This window comes from Marmota flaviventris, chromosome 1 (assembly GCF_047511675.1).
Source record: "Marmota flaviventris isolate mMarFla1 chromosome 1, mMarFla1.hap1, whole genome shotgun sequence".
In the NCBI taxonomy this organism is placed as follows: Eukaryota; Metazoa; Chordata; class Mammalia; order Rodentia; family Sciuridae; genus Marmota; species Marmota flaviventris.
This window is the reverse complement of record NC_092498.1, coordinates 160,001,745-160,026,279: the sequence shown is the minus strand read 5'-3', so window position 1 is coordinate 160,026,279 and position 24,535 is coordinate 160,001,745. Positions and strand designations below refer to the sequence as shown.

General features: G+C 44.4%; 1 protein-coding gene across 13 annotated transcripts in view; it reads right to left on the bottom strand.

The window, feature by feature from the left end:
- The window catches only part of Magi1 (membrane associated guanylate kinase, WW and PDZ domain containing 1), a 613,943-nt gene that overhangs the window by 288,754 nt on the left and 300,654 nt on the right, over positions 1-24,535 (bottom strand). The window lies entirely within an intron of this gene.

The window sequence follows — 24,535 nt, the reverse complement described above, 5'->3', positions numbered from 1 at the left end:
GGAAGAGCAAGCAGGAATCTGTCACCAGCTAGCCAGGGAGCATTGCTTTCTCTGGAATCATGCTTAGTGCCACCAAAGTTTCTCAGCTAGTGTTTCCTCCCCCAGGAACCTCAGGTCTCTCCCCAGCTAATGTGGATCAATACAGCCTGGCCCAGGCTGCTTCATCTGCTGCTCTGCCCATACACAGCAAAACCCTCAGACGTAGGAGGGGCACACAGAACCACATTCACCATCTTCAACTGAGTAAGAATGTATCAGGCCTCCAGAACGTGCCAAAGTGCTTTTTCTAACTTTCTACCACTGGGGGATGTTCATTGCACTCTTTTTAGCTGCATCTTATGATGTAACCTGCTTGAAATCGTGCATGGTCATGATAATTAATCACAACAGCGAAGGATTATGGAGAATGCATTCTTCTAAGCACTTTTCCCAACTCCTCTTTGCAACCCTGTGAAGTATGTTGGTAATACTCCCACTTGACAGGTGGAAAAGCTGAGCTCTAAGAAATTAATTTGCAGGCTGGAGCTGGGGCTCAGCGGTAGGGTGCTAGCCGAACATGTGTGAGGCACTGGGTTCAAGCCTCAGCACCACACAAAAATACATAAACAAGATAAAGGTATTGTGTTCACCTACAACTAAAAAGAATATTTAAAAAAAAATGTCTCCAGTGAGAACTTAACTCATTCAAATATGCTGCCTCTGTGATTCAAAACTGCTCCCTAGCTGGGCACACCTGTAATCCCAGCAGCTCAGAGGCTGAGGCAGGAGGATTGCTAGTTCAAAGCCAGCCTCAGCAACTTAGTGAGGCCCTAAGCAACTCAGAGAGACCCTGTCTCTAAATAATATATATATTATTATATATATTATATATTAAAATATATATAATAAATATATATATAAAAAAGGGCGGGGATGTGGCTCAGAGTTGAGTGCCCCTGAGTTCAATCCCAGGTACCAAAAATATAAAAAATAAATAAAGAAAGAAGAAAATAAAGGAAGAAAAAGATAAAGGCAGGTTTCTAACTCCCCTCCTCTTAGGGAGGTAAAAATTTCATATGTATTAGAGATGAAAAGTGGCTGTAGCATCCCTCAGGGCAAAAATACCTTCCCTCCCCAAACCAGTGCAGGCATAAACTAGATTCACTAGGAATCTGTGCCTCAAAGCGACCTGAGAGGGAAGAATGTGATCATATTTTCAGATTCACAAAATGCTTTCATGTCATTTGTACAGTCAAATGCAAAAGAAAAAAATAGTGGGGATTATCCACACTATAGACAGTAGGCTTCAGTGTGAAAATCCCAGCTCCCATCCCTGTCCCCCAGGGGAAAAAAAAAATTCATGGCAAGAAATTACATCAGAAACTGCAAGATCCTTGCTGAATCTGTGTATGCTAATCAAGGCCAAACTGTGAAAAGTGCTGACCTGTCAAACCATTTGCTTAAAAAGACACCAATTTTGTTTGCTTTTACCATCTGGTGGCTAATCTGCAGGTTACATCAGTTGAGGTCACGTTGACTTTATACACCCATGTGGAGAAATGGAATTAAAAAGTTATGTTTAGCTGGGTGCCGGGGTGCATGTCTGTCATCCCAGCAGCTCTGGAGGCTGAGGCAGGAGGATTACGAGTTCAAAGCCAGCCTCAGCCACTTAGTGAGGTCCTGAGCAACTCAGTGAGACCCTGTCTCTAAATAAAATATAAAGGGCTGAGGATGGTGCTCAATGGTTAAGCGCTCTTGGGTTCAATTTCGGGTACAAAACAAAACAGAAAAAAAAAAACAAAAAAACTTGTTTAACAATCTGGGTTGGTAAAATAAAAGCACAATCATTCTTCAGCTAGGAAGGCGGGAGAATCCTTGTAAGAATGCCAAACAGAGTGTTTGTGACGGGTAGAGTAGGAGGGGATTTTCTGGCTTATCAGACCACAGAACCATTCTGCTCTGAAATTCATTTTATCAATTAATGAAGAGATGCTCAGATAGTGTGAAAACAATTTACTAGAAATGGCTTTCAGAGGAAACAGGTATGTAGCTGTAACTCCACTCCACTCCTTGGAGGCACAGACTTCTGGTACATTCTTTCCAGGGCAGGCCCTACCTAGCATTCAAGTTTTTAACAAAATGATTCCAATTTTCCTGATGACTATGGAATTATAGAAGAAGGAAATCAATTGATCTTAAGCGATATGCCAACAGGCCACGATCAAGTCCAATAAGTTCCTGTCTTCTACTCCAGTCTCAGTTTATGTGTTAGGTTCTGAAAAGTATTAAGAAATATTTGTTTCCAAGCCAAAGAGGCACGACATAAGCGCCCCCTAGCGCCATCTGTTGGTGGTAGGTGGAGTCGTAGTTCTGTGGTGGGCTTGAAAGTTTCTTTCTCTATAGGATTCAAGACACCCTGATTGATCAATTTCAGTCAGGGTACCTCCCCTTGCACTCCTTCCTCTCTCCCTCTGACTCCTTTCTCTACCCTACAGTTATGTTACATGCACATTGAAATATACCACAAGGAAACCCACTATTCTGTATAATTATCATACACCAAAAAAATCCCCCAATTTTTCTTTTTTTGTGTGTGTGGGGGGCGGGTACAGGGGATTGAACCCAGGGACACTTAACCACTGAGCCACATCCCCAGCTCTTTTTCATATTTTATTTAGAGACAGGGTCTCATTGAGTTGCTTAGGGCCTTGCTTTTGCTGAGGCTGGCTTTGAACTTGAGATCCTCCTGCCTCAGCCTTCGGAGCCACTGGGATCACAGGTGCGCACCACCGCGTCCACTGGGAACTATATTTTTAGGAGAGGGGTCAAGGTACTGGAGTGCGTATTACAAGAGCGGTCCCTTCTTCCTCTTTCACTGACACACTTTAGTGGGCTCTCGTTTTAAGCAGCAGCTACTTCTGAGGCTTCTGGAATCAGCCGGGTTTCAACTCAGCCATTCCCTACAGTCACCGCCAAAAGAATGGCTCCTTTCCGCGTGTCCTCTGGCTGAAAGGCTGCCCACAGAGCGACCTGCTGTATGATGCAGGGACTGGTGTGCCCCTCGGGAACAGTCACACTACAGTGGAGGCTTCAAGTTGCAAACCAGATATTAACAACGAGGATTCACCTCATCACTGCAGCCCAAGAGATGCGCACAAACTTCAGACTTCCTGCAGAGGCTGTGAAGTGTGCTCCCAATTTGCTTTTTTGCTCTTGGTTCCTAATGCAGAGGAGAAGGAATGCCACCGATATTCCAGGGTCACCCTACCTAAGGATCCAAGCAGCCTGCTGGGCTCCATCTCCAAAGATAAAAGGATCAGAAATGAGAAGGGGAGAAACATTCTGAGCCCGTGCTGTCTGATCTCTGCCACAAACTTCAACCCTGCATCAGCTGCAGGCACGTCTGGGCACTGGAGATCTGAGGGCCAGATAGTGTGATATTCATTCACCTGTGTGGGGGAAGGGTGGGTGAAAAGCTACACATATTTGGAGTTTCAACAATGATTCTAAACAGCGGCATGACATCCCTGGAAACAGAACCCTGTGCCTCTAAACTTCAAGGTCATTGGAAGACGCTTGCTTAGAATAAATCAATTTGGATGGGTGCAGCCACTCTGGAAAGCAGTATGAAGGTTCCTCAGAAAACTTGGAATGAAATCACCATTTGATCCAATTAAACCACATGGCACCTCAGCAGGGAGTGTGTACTGTTATATCTAATAGTAAATTTGGGAAATAACCCAAATATTCATCTGTAGGATACCAGTCACAAAATTATGGCACATCCACATGCAGAAATTCTACATAACCATTAAAAAGGTACCTGCCTGAAATCCCAGCTGCTCAGGAGGCTGAGGCAGGAGGATCAGGAGTTCAAAGCCAGCCTCAGCAACTTAAGAGAGGCCCTAAGCAACTCAGTGAGACCCTGTCTCTAAATAAAATAGAAAAAGGGGCTGGGATGTGGCTCAGTGGCTAAGCGTCCCGGAGTTCAATCCCCAATACCCAAAATAGAAAGAAAGAAATGAGACTCGTGCACATTCACACACAGTCACAATCATGATAAAGAAAGGAAGGACGAGATAGAAATGATAAATATATTTTTAGAAAAGCCAAGACATGTACGCATACATGTTTCCATACTTAGAGCAAAACTTAGGAAAAGATGTACATCACCTGATCAATCAGAATGGAGGAGAACTTCTGCTTTGGACTTTCTGTATTTCTGAAATATCAAATTTTCTTTGAAAGAACATAAGTTGTCTCTCAGTATCTGTGGAGGGTTGGTTCGATGACCCTCCCAACCCAATATCAAAATCTGGGGAAGCTCAACACTCCATAAAATGGGGTAGAATTTGTATAGAACCTACCTACCTCCTCCCATATACTTTAAATCCTCTCCAGATCACTTATAAAACATCCAGTACAGTGCCTACACAGTCCTTCATTTGTGTGGATTTAGCATGTTATATGGCATGCAGTCATTTCAAGTTTTGCTTTTTGGAAGTTTCTGGAATTTTTGCTTCCTGAATTTTTTTTTTTTTTTTTTTTTTTTTGTACTTGGGATTGAACTCAGGGGTGCTTAACCACTGTGCCACATCCCCAGCCCTATGTTGTATTTTTGTATTTTATTTAGAGACAGGGTCTCACTGAGTTGCATAGGGCCTCACTGAATTGCTGAGGCTGGCCTTGAACTCCTGATCCTCCTACCTCAGTCTCCGGAGCTGCTGGGATGACAGGCATGAGCCACCGCACCTGGCTTCTGAATGTTCTGGTTGAAAGTTGGTTGAACCTGCGGATGAGGAACCCATGGATACGCGGAAGGCTGGGTGTACTTCTTTTGTAATTTAAAAAATAAATGGAGTTAATCTGGAGGCTAAGAGGGGGAAGTTCTGAATGTGAACAGAGAATTGGTCCAAGTCACAGAGGTCATCAGGGAGAGACCACAGCCACCATGTCCATCCAAGGGGATGCTCCCAGACTCCAAGGAAGGAGACACAGAGCTCCTGATGTTAAGCCACCTGAGCAGAGCAAACACCCTTCTTGCTGTGCCCTCCGTTCTCCTCATTCTCAGCCCCAAGCACGATCCTTTTGTTCGGGAGCTACAGAGAACAGATGGCCCCACCATCCTTTGAATTTGTCAACGAATCACACAAAACAACAGTGTTTTTCTGGAGGGACAATATTGTGTTCAACAATACAGAATGACATGTCCCCGTTTGCTTCTTACCCACGAACACACCCGACTGCCTTACTAATGAGGCAAGCCGAGGGATTTTAACAGATGTATTTAATTTAATTCAACAAGTATTAATCCGATGTTGCCCATGTGCTTGGTATTTAGATATGAGCTGTGGAAGGTCCTAAGAAATGTAAAAGCTCACAATAAAAACACAGATAAAGGAAAAGACAAAGAACTCAGGTGAGTTTAGGATTAGCTGCAAGAATGCACTAGATATTATTATTTTTTATTGTATTTTTTTATTTTGGGGGTATAGTGACGATTGAACCCAGGGGTGCTTGACCACTGATCCACATCACCAGCCCTTTTATTTTTGAGACAAGGGTCTTAGTAAGTTGCTGAGGGTCTTACTACTTTGCAAGAGTCTGGCCTCCAACTTTCGATCCTCCTGTCTCAGCCTCCTGAGTCCCTGGGATGACAAGTGTATGGCACCACACCTGACATATATTTTTATTTCAGAAACATTAACAAGATCTTTAGCTTTAAAATGATGAGGACAGAGAACTTATTTGACTTTTTACTTACTCTTTTAAATCTGGTATTTTGTTTGTTTGCTTGGACTTTATTTATTGTTATTAATACTAATTGGGTGTTTACCATTTGTCAGCCAGGGTCACACCGGGGACATCCAGTGAAGCAGCATAGGATGACTAAGGGGGTTTCTGTGGTGTCTGAGGCTGCTGGATTGAGGGCAGTGGCACAGAAAGACCTGGCGTGGCTTCATAGTGGGATGCCACAGTCATCTCAGGGATCTTCAAGTGACTCACAGAAGCAGTGAAGGAAACCCTAGCCTTGGGCAGGGTCCTACAGGTAACGTGGAAGGCTCTCAGTAAGATGATCAGGGCTGGTGCACACCTGTGATCCCAGCAGCTCAGGAGGCTGAGGCAGGAGGATCGCGAGTTCAAAGCCAGCCTCAGCAACTTAGCAAGGCCCTAAGCAACTCAGTGAGACCCTGTCTCTAAATAAAATACAAAAAAGGGCTGGGGATGGGGCTCAGGGGTTCAGTGCCCCTGGGTTCAATCCCGAGTACCAAAAAAAAAAAAAAAAAAAAATCAGGAGAGAAGCTTAAGAAGGTGAAAATTGGATCCAGGTCCTCGTGTTGGAGGGAGGGAGGAGGCCGCTCTGTGTTGTTTCCTCTGTCCCTACTCCTCACAGCGTCATGGGAGTACAGCCTGATGGCACTCTGTCTAACTTTTCCCTCATTCTCTGACACCCAGGACAAGGGTGAACTTCACAGGCCAAGTGACCGCCAGCCCTGCCCATTCCCAGTCCCCAGAGAAATGCACTGAGTTCAGACCTCGGGGCACACGCCAGGACCCAGGACCCAAATCCCACACCACACCCACCATGGGTGGCCGGTGCGGATTTCCTTTCTATTACAAAATCAGCTCCTTGGGACGGCAAAGTGATCGTCTATTTGGCATTTTTCTTAAGTAGGTACTTGGCAGGCAAAGAAATCAACCTGATCTTCCCTGCTGACAAAATAAGGACAAACAGAACAGGGTCAAGGGAGGACACAACGGGATCAGGGGGGAACGTGCCAGCACCCCTTGGTCCTAAGTAGAGGGAATAGATCATGCTGGAGACCAGGGGACGGACACTGCCTGGTGTCCACTCTATGTTCTTTTTTGAGGGGGAGTGGTTGAGTACCGTGAGATTGAACCCAGGGGCACCTGACCACTGAGCCCCACCCCAGCCCTGCTTTGTATTTTATTTAGAGACAGGGTCTCACTGAGTTGCTTAGGGCCTCGCTTTTGCTGAGGCTGGCTTTGAACTCACGATCCTCCTGCCTCAGCCTCCCGAGCTGCTGGGATGACAGGTGTGTACCACCATGCCCAGCTACTCTCCGTTCTTGAAGGTGGTGAAGACTCCAAGGAGCACGCTCAGAGTGGGTTATGCTGACCCTAACCCCTGGCCTGCGTTGCTAAACTCAGGAAGCCCAGAGACATCTTTTCTTCCACTTTTTGGTTTTTCCTCTCATCACACTGTTCTTTTCAGATGCTGTCAGCCAGCATGCTCACACTGCTTGAACAAGAAAACTGTCAGCCGGCTGAACATCTCTCCTACACAGAAACACAGCAGGCCCCTGCAGATCTGCAAAACTCTACACCTTCTGTAAACTTTGAGAATTTCTTATTTCTATTTGTCCTTTTTACTTCTTTTTTTTTTTTTTTTGACTGGGGATTGAACCCAGGGGCGCTTAATCACTGAGCCCCATCCCCAGCCCTGTTTTGTATTTTATGTAGAGACAGGGTCTCACTGAGTTGCTTAGGGCCTCTCTAAGTTGCTGAGGCTGGCTTTGAACTCCCCATCCTCCTGCCTCAGCCTCCAGAGTCACTAAGATTACAGGTGTGTGCCACTGCGGTTTGTCCTTTGTACTTTTTTTAAAAAATATTTTTTAAATTGTGGATGGACACAGTATCTTTATTTATTTCTCTGTGGGGCTGAGGATGGAACCCAGTGCCTCCCGTGTGCGCGGCAGGCGCTCTACCTCTGAGCCCCGGCCCCAGCCCCAGCCCCTCCGTTGTACCTCTAAGATAGTGATTCTCCCTCCTCATCGACACTCAAATGAATAATGAAGCGTCACCCGATCTTCAAACTTGAATCATGGTCCTAAGCGGCGACAGAACCTGTTTTTAATTCAACGTTCCTCTTGCTTAGATTTCCCTCCTCCTGCGTGCTGTGTGATTTCTCAGCGGAGCATGTCTCTGGAGTCACAGTCTTCCCCTAGAGCATGCCACTTCTTGGGACAGGGGGTCTGTCCCCTGCCCACACCCTCAGCTCAAACCCAGGAAGGAAACATACCCAACGGCTACAAGTATTCTGCGTCCTCATCGTGTCTGACACATGAACCCTGCAGAGGGAGCGAGGAGCCAAAACCTGCACTGAGTGACCACGTCACCCCTTGACACATGTGGGAGATGGATGCATGACCCACGACTTTGGCACCCTGGTGCCAAAGTCCATGGGTGCTTAAGCCTCTTGAGTTAATATTTGTATATAATCTGAGCACATTTTATATCATCTCTGGATTCCCTAAAATACCTAATATCAGGGGTTTTGTTTTTTTGATTGTTTGTTTGGGGGTGCCAGGGATTGAGCCCAGGGATACTTAACCACTAAGCAACACTCCCAACCCTCTTTAAATTTTTTAGTTTCAGACAGGGTTTCTCTGAGTTGCTTAGGGCCTCACTGAGTTGCTGAGGCTGGCTTGGAACTTGAGATCCTCCTGCCTCAGCCTCCTGAGCCACTGGGAATGACAGGCGTGGGCCACCGTGCCTGGCTCAATATCTAATAGAGTTGATGACATACGATTGAGGGAATCATGCAAAAATAAAAGTATGAATATGCTGAGTGCAGATGAAACTGTTTTCTGAATGTCTTCAGTCTGGGGCAGGGTGGATCTGTGGCTGCAGAAGGCACAGATATGAAGGGCAGGCTGCAGTTCACCCTGGGACCATTCCTTTGCAGGCCATCTTCCATGAGGACCTGTCTGCTCCTCTGGGCCTTCCCATGGCTAATCGGAAAGCCAAGGAGAAGAAGGAAGAGCAGGCCTAGAGCATGGGATCACAGAGAGGGACCATCCTCCAGAAGGTTCTGGAAGCTCCCGGAAACTCCAGGCCCACAACCGAGAAATGTCTACTGTTTGGGTTCTTAAATGCACCGTCCTTCTACAAGGGTGGGAGAATATCACAAGATAGGATCCAATCACCCATTGTGAATTCCAAATTATCTTCCATTTCCTTATAAATTCAGATAAACTTGGGGCATGTTTACTAAAAACAAAGGTGACTCTCAGACGTGGGTACTAATGTGGCTATCTGATTAATGAGAGATTTCAAATATCACATAGAGCCCTATGATTATGCAGGAACAAAAAGCAACCAACACTTCCAAATGAAATTTTCAAGATATCTTTAATAACTTAATTTTTTGCTTCTATGATAATATTTTTGACATATTTACATCGCTGGTGTCATTACTTGTCTGATTAAAGACTAATGAAAAAAAATCTATACCCAAAACCAGGGCAATAATGCTACTTAATATTGTTGGCCCTGGGAATGTGTCATTATGTCACACATTCCTTAAAGGCAGCAGAATGACTATAGCCCTGGGTCATTTCACCACAAACAGAAGCTAAGTGTGTCTTTTAAGAAAACTCCTGTTTTTTTGGGGGGGGCGGATTGGCTTTTTTTTACTTAGCATGACAGTCTCCAGTTCCATCCATTTACCAGCAAGTGTAATAAAGCCATTCTTCTTTATGGCTGAGTAATATTCTATTATGGATATATACCACATTTTCTTTATCCATTCATCTGTTGAAGGGCACATAGGTTGGTTCCATAGCTTAGCTATTGTGTATTGAGTTGCTATAAACATTGGTGTGGCTCCATCACCATAGATGCTGATTTTAAGTCCATTGGGTATATACCAAGGAGTGGGATAACTGGGTCAAATGGTGGTTCCATTTCTAGTTTTCTGAGGAATCTCCATACTGCTTTCCAGAGTGGTTGCACCAATTTGCAGATCTACTAGCTTGAGTGTACTCTTTTCCCTACATCTTAGCCAATCTTTACTGTTACTTGTGTTCTTGACAATCACCATTCTGACTGGAGTGAGGGGAAATCTAAGTGCACTTTTCATTTGTATTTCTCTCATTGCTAGAGATGCTGAACATTTTTCTCATATATTTGTTGACTGTTTTTCTTTTGAGAACTGTCTGTTTAGTTCCTTTTCCCATTTATTGACCAAAGATTGAATGTTCTGTCTGATATGCAGATGCTAACACACAATGATGGGGGGATAGAAGTCCACTGGATAGACAAAGGGGAATGAAGGGAAGGGAGGGGGATGGGGACAGGAAAGACAGTGGAGTGAATGGGACAGAACTTTTCCTGTGTTCCTATGTGAACACACGACCAGGGAAACCCCGCATCATGTCCAACCACAAGAATGGGGAGTTAGACTCCATGTATGCGTGATAGGTCAAAATGCACTCCACTGTCATGGATATCTAGAAAGAACAAATAAAACAAAAAAATCTTTAAATACCTTCCTCATTTCTCCCCACTTTCATCCCACACCCCAAAAAGAAGAGTGTGGCTGTGGCTGGCCAGAGTGCAGGACGCGGTAGTGCTGGCTGTCTGTCTGTCAGTGAGCAGGGCTTCACTCTGCCCCTGAGATGGGAGGAGTCCAGGTGCAGAGAGAATGGCCCAGGCTCTCTGGTTGCCATGGAGACGGCTTGGGCAGTCGATGCTGTGGGAGGAGGGTGAGCACACAGCTCCCACCTTGGGAGTCTCTTCTCTTGACCAAGGAGGAAGAAGGCAGGCTGAGCCCTCACTGAGAAGGGAGAAAGACGCGTCTGCCCCTCGACCTCACGACCTTTCGTCCCTCCTAAGTATGCAGGTAGGAAAGCCAGGACAGCGCCCTGCACAAAGCCGCCTTCCATCTCCCACTTTCCCACTGGACACTGCCCACCTTCCCAGGAACTTGGGTCCTACAGCTGGAGCCTCTCCCTTGGGTTCCCACACCCTACCCGTCCTCACTTTGGCCAAGCCGTGCAAAAGGACGTCACCCTAGGTCAGATGATATCCCTCATGTCTCAAGCATAAATGAACAGTCCCCCGATGTCCTCCCGTTCCTCCTTATAATCTGTCTGGATTGAGTACGACACAAATCATGGTGACCTTATCACCTGGTAGGCATAGAGGGACTCTCTTGGGAAGGAAAGGGAGAACTCTGTAACACAACACTGTCAGCACCACTAAAGTGATATTGATGACGATGACAGTGGGACACCGGATACTAAGAGTGTCCCAGGCAGACCAGGAGAGGTCTGAGTTCCCTCATAATGCAATGGCAGAGCTAGATCTTGGGGTCTGGACTTTGGGGAGCAGGAAGGATTGGTGGCAGTCGGCTTTCATTTCTAAGCCATTCTGGCAAAGGTGTGCGCCAGGTGTTCACAGATCTGCAGTGGGGTGGGGGGACACGGGATCTACTCCCAGGTACCTCGCCTTCTCATCTGTCCCCAAGACCCTCAGGGAGTTGGAGGACAGGGCTGAGGTTGTCCTTGGTCTGCTCGCTGAGGCACCATGAAAGATGCTTAGGAATATCCACTCCTTTGTTCATGGCATTAAGACACAGCTCTAAATCCTTCCTCTCTGAATATGTTCCCCTCTCTACTCCAAGGACTGGGTCTCTTTCATAGACCAGGATCAACAAACATGAACTCCAAACCAACTATACCCTCAGCTTTCCCACCGGAGTCCCTAAAGAGTATCAAAGAACCTACCTGACACTGAAAGATAGTGTCATTACTTTGTCCTGCCATCATTTAAAAATTTGAGTTATATTGTTTTATTTTTAAATGAACAACCTAAACATTCTTGAGGGGAAAAAAACCCTCTTCTTCTGTTTATGTTCCAACTGGGATAGACATTACAATTTATACTATGGTTTTGCCTGTGACAAAGTTTAGGAACGTTTTTCCAAAGATAACCCCCCAAAACTTTCTGTTTAAATAAACACCAGCAGAGCCTCGGCACTTAGATTTATGCTCGAGTTGACTGAGATCCACTGCACAGCCATCCTGCTTCTGACCAGAGCACTGATGGGTCTCAACTAAGTAACTGCCATCCCTTCAATCCCCTTCCCAAACATGGAGCCCAGTCTGAACAAAAAGAGTTTAGGAACTCGACCTCCAAAAGAGCAGTAGGTATAAAAAGTAGAGTGAGTTTATACCAAGCTGCTCATGAGTCTGGCAGGTTGCATTGAACATAGATCAACCACATGCACAATTTTAATTTTCAGGGCACTCAGTGAAGGAAAAAAGAACAAGATTCCCTGAGAAAAGAAAAAAAAAAAACCTGTTCTTTTCATAAAATAAAATACCCTCTAGAGAGAAAACTGGAAAATGAGTTCAGGTTTAAAAATTAGCATCATGAGTGGGCAAGTAAAATCAGAAGATGGGGGGTGCACACCTGTAATCCCAGCAGCCCAGAAGGCTGAGGCAGGAGGATCGCAAGTTCAAAGCCAGCCTCAGCAACTTAGCAAGGCCCTAAGAAACTGAGTGAGACCCTGTCTCTAAATAAAATAGAGAAAAGGGCTGGGGATGGGGCTCAGTGATTAGTGCCCCTGAGTTCAAGCCCCAGTACAAAAACAAAACGAAACAAAACAGAAAATGGGATCCAGTGACCATAAAAAGCCCAGGCCTTGGAACATAAATTGGGGAATGACTCTCCCCAGAATTAGTGCTCATTCTATAGCTAGAATAATCAAGATGGTGTGGTATGGGCAGGGGATTGGACAGATCGAGGGGACAGAATACAGAACCTAGAAATAGACCTAATAAGATTCGCCCCACTGGCTTTTGGCAATGATACAAAATTGACTCACTGAAGGAAAGATAATGTCCCAGCCAACATTCCAGAGCAACTGGACATACACAGGTCGAAAGCTGACCACTGGCCACACCCTCACACCTCACCCCTGGAGCGGGTCACAGACTTCAATGTAAAACCATAAAATTTGGAAGGAAAAGTCTTCAGGATTTGGGTCAAGAGAAAAAATGACTAGGTGTGGCACAATAATTATGACCCATTAAAGGATGAAGGGATAACACAAACCTCATCAAAATTTAAAATCTCTGTCCCTTGAAAGCCCATATGAAGAAATTGAAAAGGACATGCTAAGAAGCAGAGCTCAGAGGATTTGGGGGGCAGTGAAAATAATGTCTGACTCTTACGTGGAGGGGAGATGTCAGTATGCATTCATCTAAACCCACAGAAGGTGCGTCACCAAGGAAAAAACCCTAGTGTAAACCACGGCCTTCAGGTAATGATAATGTGTCAATCATTCATAACAAATGTAACTTCTGCTGGGGAATGTTGATACTGGGGAAGGCCATGGGAATGCCAGGGCAGGAAGTATATGGGAATTCTCTATATGTTTCTCTCTGTTTTGCTGTGAGCCCAAATTTTTCTTAAAAAAAAAAAAAAAAAGATGTTTTTAAAAAATTATTTTAAGCCAGACATGGTAGCTCATGCCTGTCATTCCAGCAGCTCCAGAGGCTGAGGCAGGAGGATCTTCAGTTTGAGGCCAGCCTCAGCAACTCAGCCTCTAAATAAAATATAAAAAGGGGCTGGGGATGTGGCTCAGAAGTTAAGTGCCCCTAGGTTCAATACCTCATACAAAAAAAAAAAAAACAAACTTCTAAAAAATACATAAATTAAAAAAATTTCAAATCACTTAGGTGACAAAAAACTAGCACATATAAAGAGCTCTTAGAGGTCAACAACAACAACAAAGTCTAATTAGAAAACAGTCAAAGGACCTGAAGAGACGTATGACTGAGGGTGATCTACAGAAGGAAAAAACATGAAAGATGTTCAATATCACGTGGCATGAGAAAGATGCAAATCTAAAGCACAATGAGGTCACTTCACACCTACCAGAGTGGGTGAAATGAAAATAATGATAGGAAGGAATGTTGGCAAGGCCAGGAAAAATCTGGAATCTACTCACATACAGGAGGAGCACCTCTTATCTAAAATGCTTGGGGCCACAAATGTTTCAGATATTGGAGTTTCTTAGATTTTAGAATATATGCACACACTCTACCAATAACATTCATATTCAGAAAATCCAACACTCTTTGGAATCCTAATCGTGTGTGTGTGTGTGTGTGTGTGTGTGTGTTGTAGATGGACACAGTATTTGAGCGTCATGACCCTCAAAATGTTTGGACCCAGGGACATTTTGGATTTCAGACTTCAGATGCTGAACTTCTGCTGCAGAGGATTTGGGGGGAACTTAAAATGGTCCAGACGACCCGATAAAGGTGCTGAGTTCCTTATAAAACCAAACATCCAGCTAAGGACTGCTCCTGCGCATTTGCTCCAGAAAAAGGAAAACTTACATTAAGAGAAACAATCTGTCCATGAACCTTCAGAGAAGCTCTATCTGTAACAGACGGAATCTGGAATCAGCCCAGATGCCTTGCAGCAGGTGAGCGGTTCTACCTGGTCTATCCATAGGAGGATGCATGACTCAGAAATGAATATTTTATATTTATTCATATGAGATTTTTGAAATGACAATATTTTAGACATTGAGGACAGGTTAGGTTTGGGAGTAGGAAAGGAAGGAAGTAGTGTGGCTCTAAATGGGATTCTTGTGGTTCTGGAATTATTCTGCTTGTCTCTCTGGGCAGTGCTGGGGAGCAAACCCATAGCCCCGCGCATGCTCAGTTAGTGCTCTCCCTCTGAGCCACACCCCCAGCCCTGTTCAGGGTCTCTACTGTGGTAGTAGATCCTCAAACCTACCCAGGTAAGAGAACTGCATAAAACTTAAGCCACAAAGCTACACAAATGTAACACTGGGGGAATCTGAATGAGCTTAGTGTATTGTATGAAGTCCTGGTTGTGACGTCACACTATAGTTTGCAAAAAGGTCCTGTTGGGGGTACCAGACTAAGGGTAGAAGAAATCTCATACAGCTGCATGTGAATCTGTAACTTCCTCAGGAATTTCCAATTAGGAAAATTCGTGCTTCAAGTGAGTGCCATTTAATTATCATGAATACGAATAACGATAAATGTTGGCAGGAAGGTAGGGGGAAAGCCTACACTCACACATTTGCTGGTGGGACTGCAAATTGTTGCAACCACTCTGGAGAGCAGTACAGAGGAGATTCCTCAGGAAAACTTGGAATGGAACCACCATTTCACCCAGTTATTCTACTCCTTGGCATAAATCCAAAAGGACTTAAAATCAGCACACTACAGTGAGGCAGCCACCTCGATGTTCATAGCAGCTCAGTTCACAATAGCTAAGCCATGGAGCCAACCTAAGTATCCTTCAACAGATGAATGGATAAAGGAAATGTAGTCTAGATACACAATGGAATATTACTCAGCCATAAATTTGAATGAGATCATAGCATCTGCCAGTAAACGGATGGAACTGGAGACTATCATGCTAAGTGAAATAAGCCAATCTCAAAAAAACCAAAGGCCAGAAGTTCTCACTGATATGCGAATGATAACACAGATAAGGGGGGAGGGAAGAAAAGAAGTTCCTTGGCTACACAAGGAGGAATGAAGGGGAGGGAGGGGGATGGGAATAGGAAAATTCACAGCATGAACTGGACAGAACTTTCCTACATTCATCTATGAACACACGACCAGGGAAACTCCACATCTTGTCCAACCACGAGAATGGGAAGTTGTACTCCATGTATGTAGATATGTCAAAATGTACTCTACAGTCACGTATATCTAAAAACAACCAATTAAAAGGTTCAATTTAAACAATTTATTAACTGTGAAAAAGTAAGTACCATTAAGATGCACAGGGAAAATACTACACAGAATCACTGTGATTTTGTTAAAATGGAAGCATGTGCTTGTGTGTTTCTGCATTAAACAAAACAAAAAAACAGATTAAGAAGAAATTCCTGTCAATGGTTGTCACTTCTGGGTGGTGGAACTGCCTGTCCTTATTTGCTTTTTAATTTCTTCTCAAATTTCTAATTTATTTTTCAAATAGTCTGTAGAGAATCCATTTGTTTTCATATCCTGGTGTTATCAAACTTGCTCAATATCACAGGGGAAACCCTTTACATCCACATTGCACATCCAGCACCATGTCAAAGAATGTTGCTCATGGGAGGGTAAAAAATTGTCAGTGAAGAAAATCTGAGCCAGTAAGTTGAATTAGAAGTGATAATCCCTTGAATAGAAATAAATATCCTCTTTGACATAACTAATGAAACTGACTCCACATATTGCTATTTTCATTCAGTCGATGCAATCATTTTTACTTTCACAACAATAATGTTTTCAAAAGTAGAACTAAGGCCATGGCCGGCCACCGTGCACACCTGTCATCCCAGTGGCTTGGGAGGCTGAGGCAGGAGGATCGAAAGTTCAAAGCCAGCCTCAGCAACTTAGTGAGGCCCTAAGCAACTCAGTGAGACCTTGTCTCTAAATCAAATACAAAAAAGGGCTGGGGATGTGGCTCAGTGGTTAAGCACCCCAGATTCAATCCCCAGTATCAAGAAAAAGCAGTACTGTGACCAGGAGTGGTGGCACACACACTGTAATCCTAGAGACTTGGGAGGCTGAAGCAGAAGAATCTGAAGTTCAAGGCTAGCCTGGGCAACTTAGCAAGGTCTTGAAATAAAAAATAAGGGTAAGGGCTGGGGATGTGGCTCAGTGGTAGAGCAAGCTTGGGTTCATCCCCAGTACCAACAACACCACCAAAAAAAAAATAATAATAAAATAAAATAAGGAAGAAGAAGAAGAAAAAATGTAGAAATATGAGGTTCAACCAAAGCCTTTTGAAGGATTAAGTGGCCCTAGTGATGCTCACTGGCCTTGGCAGTGTTGGGATGATGCCTGCGGTCTTGACATTGGAGCTCCAGAGCTACTGGGAGCTGTGGGATTCAGCTGGAAAAATACTTTTCTGGAACGTGGTTACTAGGAAGTTACATGCTCTTTTCTCCCCCACAGAACCATCTCCATTTGCTTAAGATTCTCCACGATCCTCTGTTTCACACCTTCTCCAAGCACGGTGCAAAAACAAATCTGTCAGCTGAAAATATGGCCACAGCGACTTTTCCCCCAATTACTAGGGCAACCAAATGAGCAGCAGAGAAAACACCTCCGGAAAGAATGTACTGCTCTGCCGTCACATGGTGTGCAAATGTGCAAGGACTGCAGTCCTTGATCTGCTTGGGGCCAGGGTTCCTGGAGCCATGTGCCTGAATGAACTAGGACTGCAGCCGCACCACACAATGGACCATCCTGGGGTCCGCTCCCATTTATTGAACTTTGGGTTCAGGGGTCTTCAAGAGATGGTGCTCCCTCCTGTGGGCATTCTGCAAAGCTGAGGAAGAGTTTTCCCAATGCTGAGAATTGTTACGGCCACTGGGAGGGAAAACTGGGATTTGGTAGGTGGGGTATCTCAGGGAACTGTCCTATGGAGGCACCACTGAGGACTGACCCAAGAGCCAGTAAATGTTGCCAAGCACCTGAGCTGAGAACTTTGTCTTCCTGCATATAGAAATGTGCAGTGTGGTTTTATAGTCTCCCTTTGTGCAAAACTGTGTGATCTGAGAGGTAATTGCTACATTGTTTTGCTTGCAACTTGATAGGAAGGTTGTTTACCATTTCAGAAAACTGCACCACGGATGATATTGTTGCATCTACATGCAGATTCTCAGTATGTTTTATAGCTGACACATTCACCGCAATTCTGCACACGCCTGTAAACGCGTAGCTCCACACTGTGGTCTAGAGCATCGCTATTCAAACTGTGGTCCCAGAATTGCAGTACTGGCCTTTGTTTGGAATTGCTGGTTGGTTTGGAATGCAGATTCTCAGGCGCCCTGCTTGAGCTGCAGAATCCATGGGAATAGTGCTCTCATTGAGCTTGTACCCCAGCAGGCATTGCACATATGCAAATGCCTCCTTTATTATAATTCACTTTCCTTCTATTTTTATTTTCTATAAACTGTTGAACCCCTGAATAATTTTAAGAATTAGGTTCATTAAGAAGACGCATTCTGTTTTTTTTTTTTTTTTTTGGGGGGGTGGATATGGTGGGGGCTGGAGAGTACCAGGAATTGAAATCAGGGGCACTCGACCACTGAGCCACATCTCCAGCCCTATTTTTTTTTTTTTTTTGAATTTTATTTAGAGACAAGGTCTCCCTGAGTTGCTTAGCGCCTCGTTTTTGCCAAGGCTGGCTTTGAACTTGCAATCCCTCTGCCTCAGACTCCTGAGCCGCTGGGATTACAGGGGTGCGCCACCCCGCCCAGCAAGAGGATGCATTCTTTATTAATTTAATTCTAGGACAAGAACGAGAACACAAAAACATTTTACAAAACAAGCCCTGAATCCAGAACTCTCCACACATTGCCAGTTCTATCTGTATGAACTTGTGTTTTCCTACACTATCCCTGGCCCAGGAAAAATCGTTGAACTGCAAATGATTTCAAAGAAACGTGAAAGTTTCCTCTACTATGTATTTTTTGTGCCCCAAATTATCCTTATGGAGGCAATGTGTCGTGTCAGTGAAAATGTGGCATCTAATGCAATTTACCAGTCACAGATGCTAACATCTGGAAACATAATCCCTCTGAGACCCAGATATCAGTGTCTACAAGAGAAAACAAATGTTCCCAGAACACTCCTCAGAACCATCTTTTCACCTGCCTCTCCCAACGAAATACGTCTTCACTTCTGTCAAAGAAAGATTCATTTGGAACTGAAGGCAAGATTGTCCTAGGATACGATTCAATGGACCTGGGTTCAATGGGCCCCATGGCCAATTTTTACCAAAGGGTAAAATCGGCTTTTCTTTCTTTCCTTTGCTCCATTATTTAAGTCAGTGAACTGTCACCTCTCCCCACATCCCACCCCAAACCACAATCTCCTAATTCTACAATTAAAAAAAAAAATGACAATTAACCATGTGCCAAGCCATGGCGACTCTAAGATAAAAGATGTCCCTGGGCAGAAAAACTCACAGACAAGGAACCGCAGTAGTGTGACCTGCAGTATAGATCACTCAAGGTCATCCTTGAATCCCTGCACCCCACAGGCTCACTGTCGAATTTATTTCTGTGACACACATTTGTTTACCTCACCAGCACCTAATTATCTACCAAACTTAATTAGCTGCAGCTTAAGTAACTAGAAGCTCAATTAACGGAAATCTTCATTCGATTTACAGGGAAAGAGGTTTTCACAAGCTGACAAACCAAGGACAGGTGTATGAGGTACCTGCTGTTTTTAACTGTCAAAGTGTACGTTTCTGCAGCTCCATTTTCTTCCAGTGAATTCTTATGCTAGGACCTTTCTCTGGCTCAGTGCATAGGCATCCGATGAAGCTGACCCTGTCCCCTGGCTTACTGTACCCAACCTAGCTTTGCCTACCACAGTAAGAAGAGGGGGGGGGGGAGAAGAGGCACAGACCCCACCCAGCCAGTGACACTTGAGTCTGGAATTTGTAGGAAGAATGGAGAAGCCCAGTGTCCAATGCAGATGTGAAGTAGACCAGCTGGAGTTGATTTGCTGACACAGGCAAAGACCTTTTCTTGAGAACCAAATGAATACAGAAGCAGTCAAGATGCAGAGACAGAGCAGACTGAGTGCTGGTGACACTCGATGCGATGAGAAACCCCTTTCCTGACACACCTGCACTCTGTGTTTTAAGACCAGTTGCAGTTGCCTTTCTGACCCTTGCCACAAAGCCTTAACATGGACACTTTGAGCTTTTTTTTTTTTAATTATGGGCCATCTTAAGCTGCTACAATGATCTATGTTAAAAACTGGTTTCTAGGCTGGGAGTGGTGCAGTCCTGTAATCCTATGACTCAGGAGGCTAAGGCAGGAGGATGGCAAGTTCAAGGCCAGCTGCAGCAACTTAGCAAGGTCCTGTCTCAAAATTTAAAAAGGGGCTGTGGATGTGACTTAGTGGTTAAATGCCCCTGCATTGATCCCTGGTACCAAAAAAAAAAAAAAAAAATTGGTGTTTAGAACAAAGCTTATGAAATGCATGTTCAGAAAAAGAAAAACATAGAATTCTGACTAATAAGCCCCATTTACTAAACCAGCAAAATGTGTGAACTGATTTGAGATTCTCCAGAGCAACCATTCTGAGAGTGTTTCTTGGGATATCGGTGCCTTAAGAAACAAAGAGTGTCAACAGCAAATGTGTATAATAAAATTCTGTAGAGCATATTGCCCCTTGGAAATGAATGTGCATGTTAAGGGCTCCGTGATGTTCTGTTCTGCAATTGAAGAAACCTGCTTTCCCTATTTTCTATTAAAGGGAAATGAAGGGAAGGGAGGATGGGTAGGGTAGGGAAAGACAGTGGAATGAATCTGACCTTTCCTATGTACATATGTGAATACACCACAATGAATCTCACCAGCACATAACTCCACAAGACACTAATTAAAAACAAAAACTACTGCCCGGTGGTTCACACCAGTCATCACAGAGGCTTGGGAGGCTGAGGCAGGAGGATTGCAAGTTCAAAGCCAGCCTCAGCAATGTAGTGAAGTCCTAAGCAACTTAGTAAGACCTGTCTCGAAATAATAAATAAATAAAAAGGGCTGGGGATTTGGTTCACTGGTTAAACACCCCTGGGTTCAATCCCTGGTATCAAAAAATAAGCAAACAAAAAACTATAAATCAATAGCAGAAAGATCAGTAGAGTGGAGGAAAGGGATCAGACAGAGGAGGAGAGGGGAAGGGGAGGCACCGGGGACTGAATTAGAACAAATTATGTTCCTTGCTCTTATAATTATGTCAGAATGAATCCTCTGTCATGTATAAGTAAAAAGAACCAATAAAAAAAAGACCGTTTAAAAAATCAAAAGCAAAATGCAACATTTCAGAGCAGAATAAAATACCAGTTGTAGCTAATCACTCCAGGGTCAAAACTTTATTCTCTGTATTTGTGATTTAATTACATGACTCCTAACACCACTTAAGAGAAATCAGACAAGTACAGGTACATAGAATTTTTTTTTTTATGTGATCTAGACGTTTCTAGTTCAGATGCACTCACTCAGGCACTGTGAAAAACACAACTGAAGGAATAAGCAATTATTAAAGTCCTCAATGTTAGAACATATGATATAAATGCATGCTTTAAAGGTTTTGATGGTTGACAAGGTATAGTATCATTCCTTCATTTATTTTTTTATTCACTTATTTCATGGATCAATTCATTCATTTGGTCTCCATCTCCTGATGGCATATCCTGGGCTAAATGCTAGGTGAGGTGACAGGATAGTGTAATGAGCAAAACCAGACTTCTTTCCTGCTCTCCTATCACTGATAGAAATGTGACACCTCCCACCTCCCCCTAATTCCAGTACCTCACAACAGGACTGTATTCAGAGGAGGGTTCTTTACAGGGGTAACTGAGTTAAGATGATGTCCAGTGGCCTAATAAGAAAAGGAGATCAGGCCGGATACAGCGGCCCAAACCTGTAATCTCAGCGCTCAGGAGGCTGAGGCAGGAGGATCGTGAGTTCAAAGCCAGCCTCAGCAAAAGCGAGGCCCTAAGAGACTCAGTGAGACCCTGTCTCTAAATAAAATGCAAAATAGGGCTGGGGATGGGGCTCAGTGGTGGAGTGCCCCTGGGTTCAGTCCCTGGTGCCCTCCCCCACCAAAAAAAAAAAAAAAAATGGGTTCTGAGATGTTCCCTTAGATTTCACCAGACAGCCAAACAGTCCAGGCACAAAAAGTTTAGAAATCCTGAAGATCCCTGGTTTTTCTTTATTCGTGGATGACCTGCTAGCAGTTATCACTGGAGCAAGTTACTGAATGTCTCCAAGCCTCTCTCTTATCATCTGTAAAATGGGGATTTACAATGCATATAAAATAGGACAAAATAAGTCAGTATGTGGAAAGTGCTTAGACTGAGCCTAGGACATGGCAGTATTCCTGTGATCATCGAGGAGCAGCCACTGTGGTGTTTTCAGAGGCCGGAGTGACGTGATTTCCAGGTCTGTACTTGGATAGATCATTCTGGATCAAACACAGAGAACACTAGAAAAGGTCGGAGAAGAGGTCAAAATAGGACACCATAGCAATGCTTCCTCTGAACCATTTTCTCATCCAATACTAAACTTCTTAGTAATGGAAGCGATTCTTCAAATCAAATCTTAGGCAAAATCCAGACACATAAATCAGATAAAAGCACAGCCACCCGGGCAGAAGCCGTGTGACAGCCGCGAGTCCCCACAGCTCCCCATTCCTCTCCTTTCCCAGGAAATCAAACCCAACACTCAGAAAAACAAACCAAAAATACTCTTGAATCTACAAAGACTGAAATCTACAAAGAGGAAACACTCCCAAATCTACAATTTGGAATCTGTGCAGTCATCCCTTGAGAGGACGATTCAGAAACCACCCAAACCGTGAAGTGAAGCCAGGTTCTTAGGAGTCGGAGGATCCCCCGTTTCTCAACCTGCCCGCATGCTGAGCTTCCGCAGAGATGCATTCATCTACCCAGACATACTTGTTGAGTACTGACACTGTGCTAGACACTGGGGACACAGCTCTACATATGGCATTAACTGAGAAACCCAGGGAGGCGGGAGGAAAAGGAAGAGAGAATAAAAATAAGAGAAATATGGATATAGATGATGACAGGCGAACATCTGTGTAGCCATGACTTTATAATTTGGTGACAGGATATCTTATTTATTTCTTTTTTGTGTGTTTTGGGGTTGTGGAGGGTACCTGGGATTGAACTCAGGGGCACTCGAACACTGAGCCACACCCCCAGCCCTATTTTGTATTTTATTTAGAGACAGGGTCTCACTGAGGTGCTTAGGGCCTCGCTTTTGCTAAGGCTGGCTTTGAACTCATGGTCCTCCTGCCTCAGCCTCCTGAGCCACTGGGATTACAGTGTGTGTGCCACCGCACCCAGCAGGATACCTTACTTCTTATCTGAGATGTTCCCTTAGATTTCAGATGGCCAAAGGGTCTAGGTACAGGAAGGTTAAAAATCCTTAAGATCCCTGTTTTACCTTTACCTTCAGATTACTTGTTAGCAGTTATCACTGGGAATAAGTAACTTAATGTCTCCAAGCCTCTCTTATCATCTGTAAAATGGGAATTTTTAATTCTGGAGACATTCTGGACCAGCTCCCTAAATCTCTTGTCCAAAGTGATCTTTTATCAAAATGATCTTTTATCACTGCTCTTTATATTCTCCAACAAAATACATCTTCTATTGGCTTTCCCTGGACTTTAAATGTCTTCCAACAGTGACGCCTTGACTCCCTCTCCTTTCCCTCTTCTAATAGTTGTAGATGGACACAATACCTTTATTTACTTGTTTATTTATCTATGGTGCTGAGGATGGAACCCAGGGCCTCACATGGGAGGCAAGGGCTCTACCCCTGAGCCCTAGCCCCAGCCCCCTGCTGTGTGCTTTTTATTCCTGAGACATTGATCTCCTCTCCAACTTCCAGGCCATACCAGGAACAGCTCAGTATTATCTGCAGGATTCTCCTTGGAAAATTCATCCAACGAGCCACCATTTCCCCAGACATGGGTCCCTGACCTGCAACATGAAAATCTTATTTAAATTCCTAGGCCCAAGGAGACCAGGTGGACAAAGCACAAGGAGACCAAGGCACAAGGCACAAGGAGACAAAGTAAGCCCTACAAAAGCAGGGACTGCTGCTTTTGTGTTCACTGTCGGATGCCCAGGGTTCCAAAAGGCTACCTGGGGAATGCGGGTAGGAAGGGTAGAATGCGGGCAGAATGAATCAGACATTATCACCCTGTGTGCATCTATGACTACAGGACCTGTGTGATTCTACGTCATGTACAACCAGGAGAATGAGCAGTCATCCTCCATTTACGTAGGATGGGTCCAAGTGCAGTCCACCGTCATGTATAACTAATCAGAACAAATAAAAAATTTTTTTTAAAGGGTAACTTTTCCTCCTCTAAGTTGTTCTGGTATTTTGGTCACAGCGATGCAAAGCTGACACAGAATTAGAGGAAGAAAGACAGAATGGAAAGGAGTACAGGAGAAGGTATGAGGTGGGAGAGGGCTGAGAGAGCCCAGGACGGGTCCTGACATCGCCCCCATCAAATGATGCAGTGTCCCACCAACCCTGTCACCGGAAGATGAGCTGCAGGACCCACACTGACGGAAGACCATGAGAAAGCATGTGGGACACCTCCTCCTGTCCCTCCAGCTGCTGTGACCCTGAACCCGCTCTCCTGCTGAGGATACCCTTCCCTGTTATATAAAGTGCTGACTCCTCATTTTTCCTGCCTTAACTGCATCACTTTTGGCACAGAATTTACAATCTGATATGATCAGGTTCGTTTATTAATATTTAGTATGTACTATTAATGAATGAAGGGATGAATGAATGAATGAATCTGAAGCAGATACCCAGACCTCTTCTAAGGGTACCTAGAGCTATCGAAAGCCTTTGATAAATGAACTGTTGGGAAGTCATCCCAATCAAAAGCCAAGCTACCGATAAAGACATCTGTGATTGATTTGTGATGTCTGCACGGATGCCACCTGGAGGATCAGTATTTTATTCTCCACCAGCAGCCAGCGGGGCCCTTCTGAAGGAAAGGGAAGACCTATGGCTGCACTTCTGAAACCCTCCATTTCTCATTCAGAATAAAATCCAACAGCCAATCACCATCAACCTCCCCTCCCACCCAGTGGGTTCCAACCCCATACTTGGCCTCTTTTGCTCTTTTTCCAATACAACAAGCCCAATCTGCCTCCCTCTCTTAGAAGCATT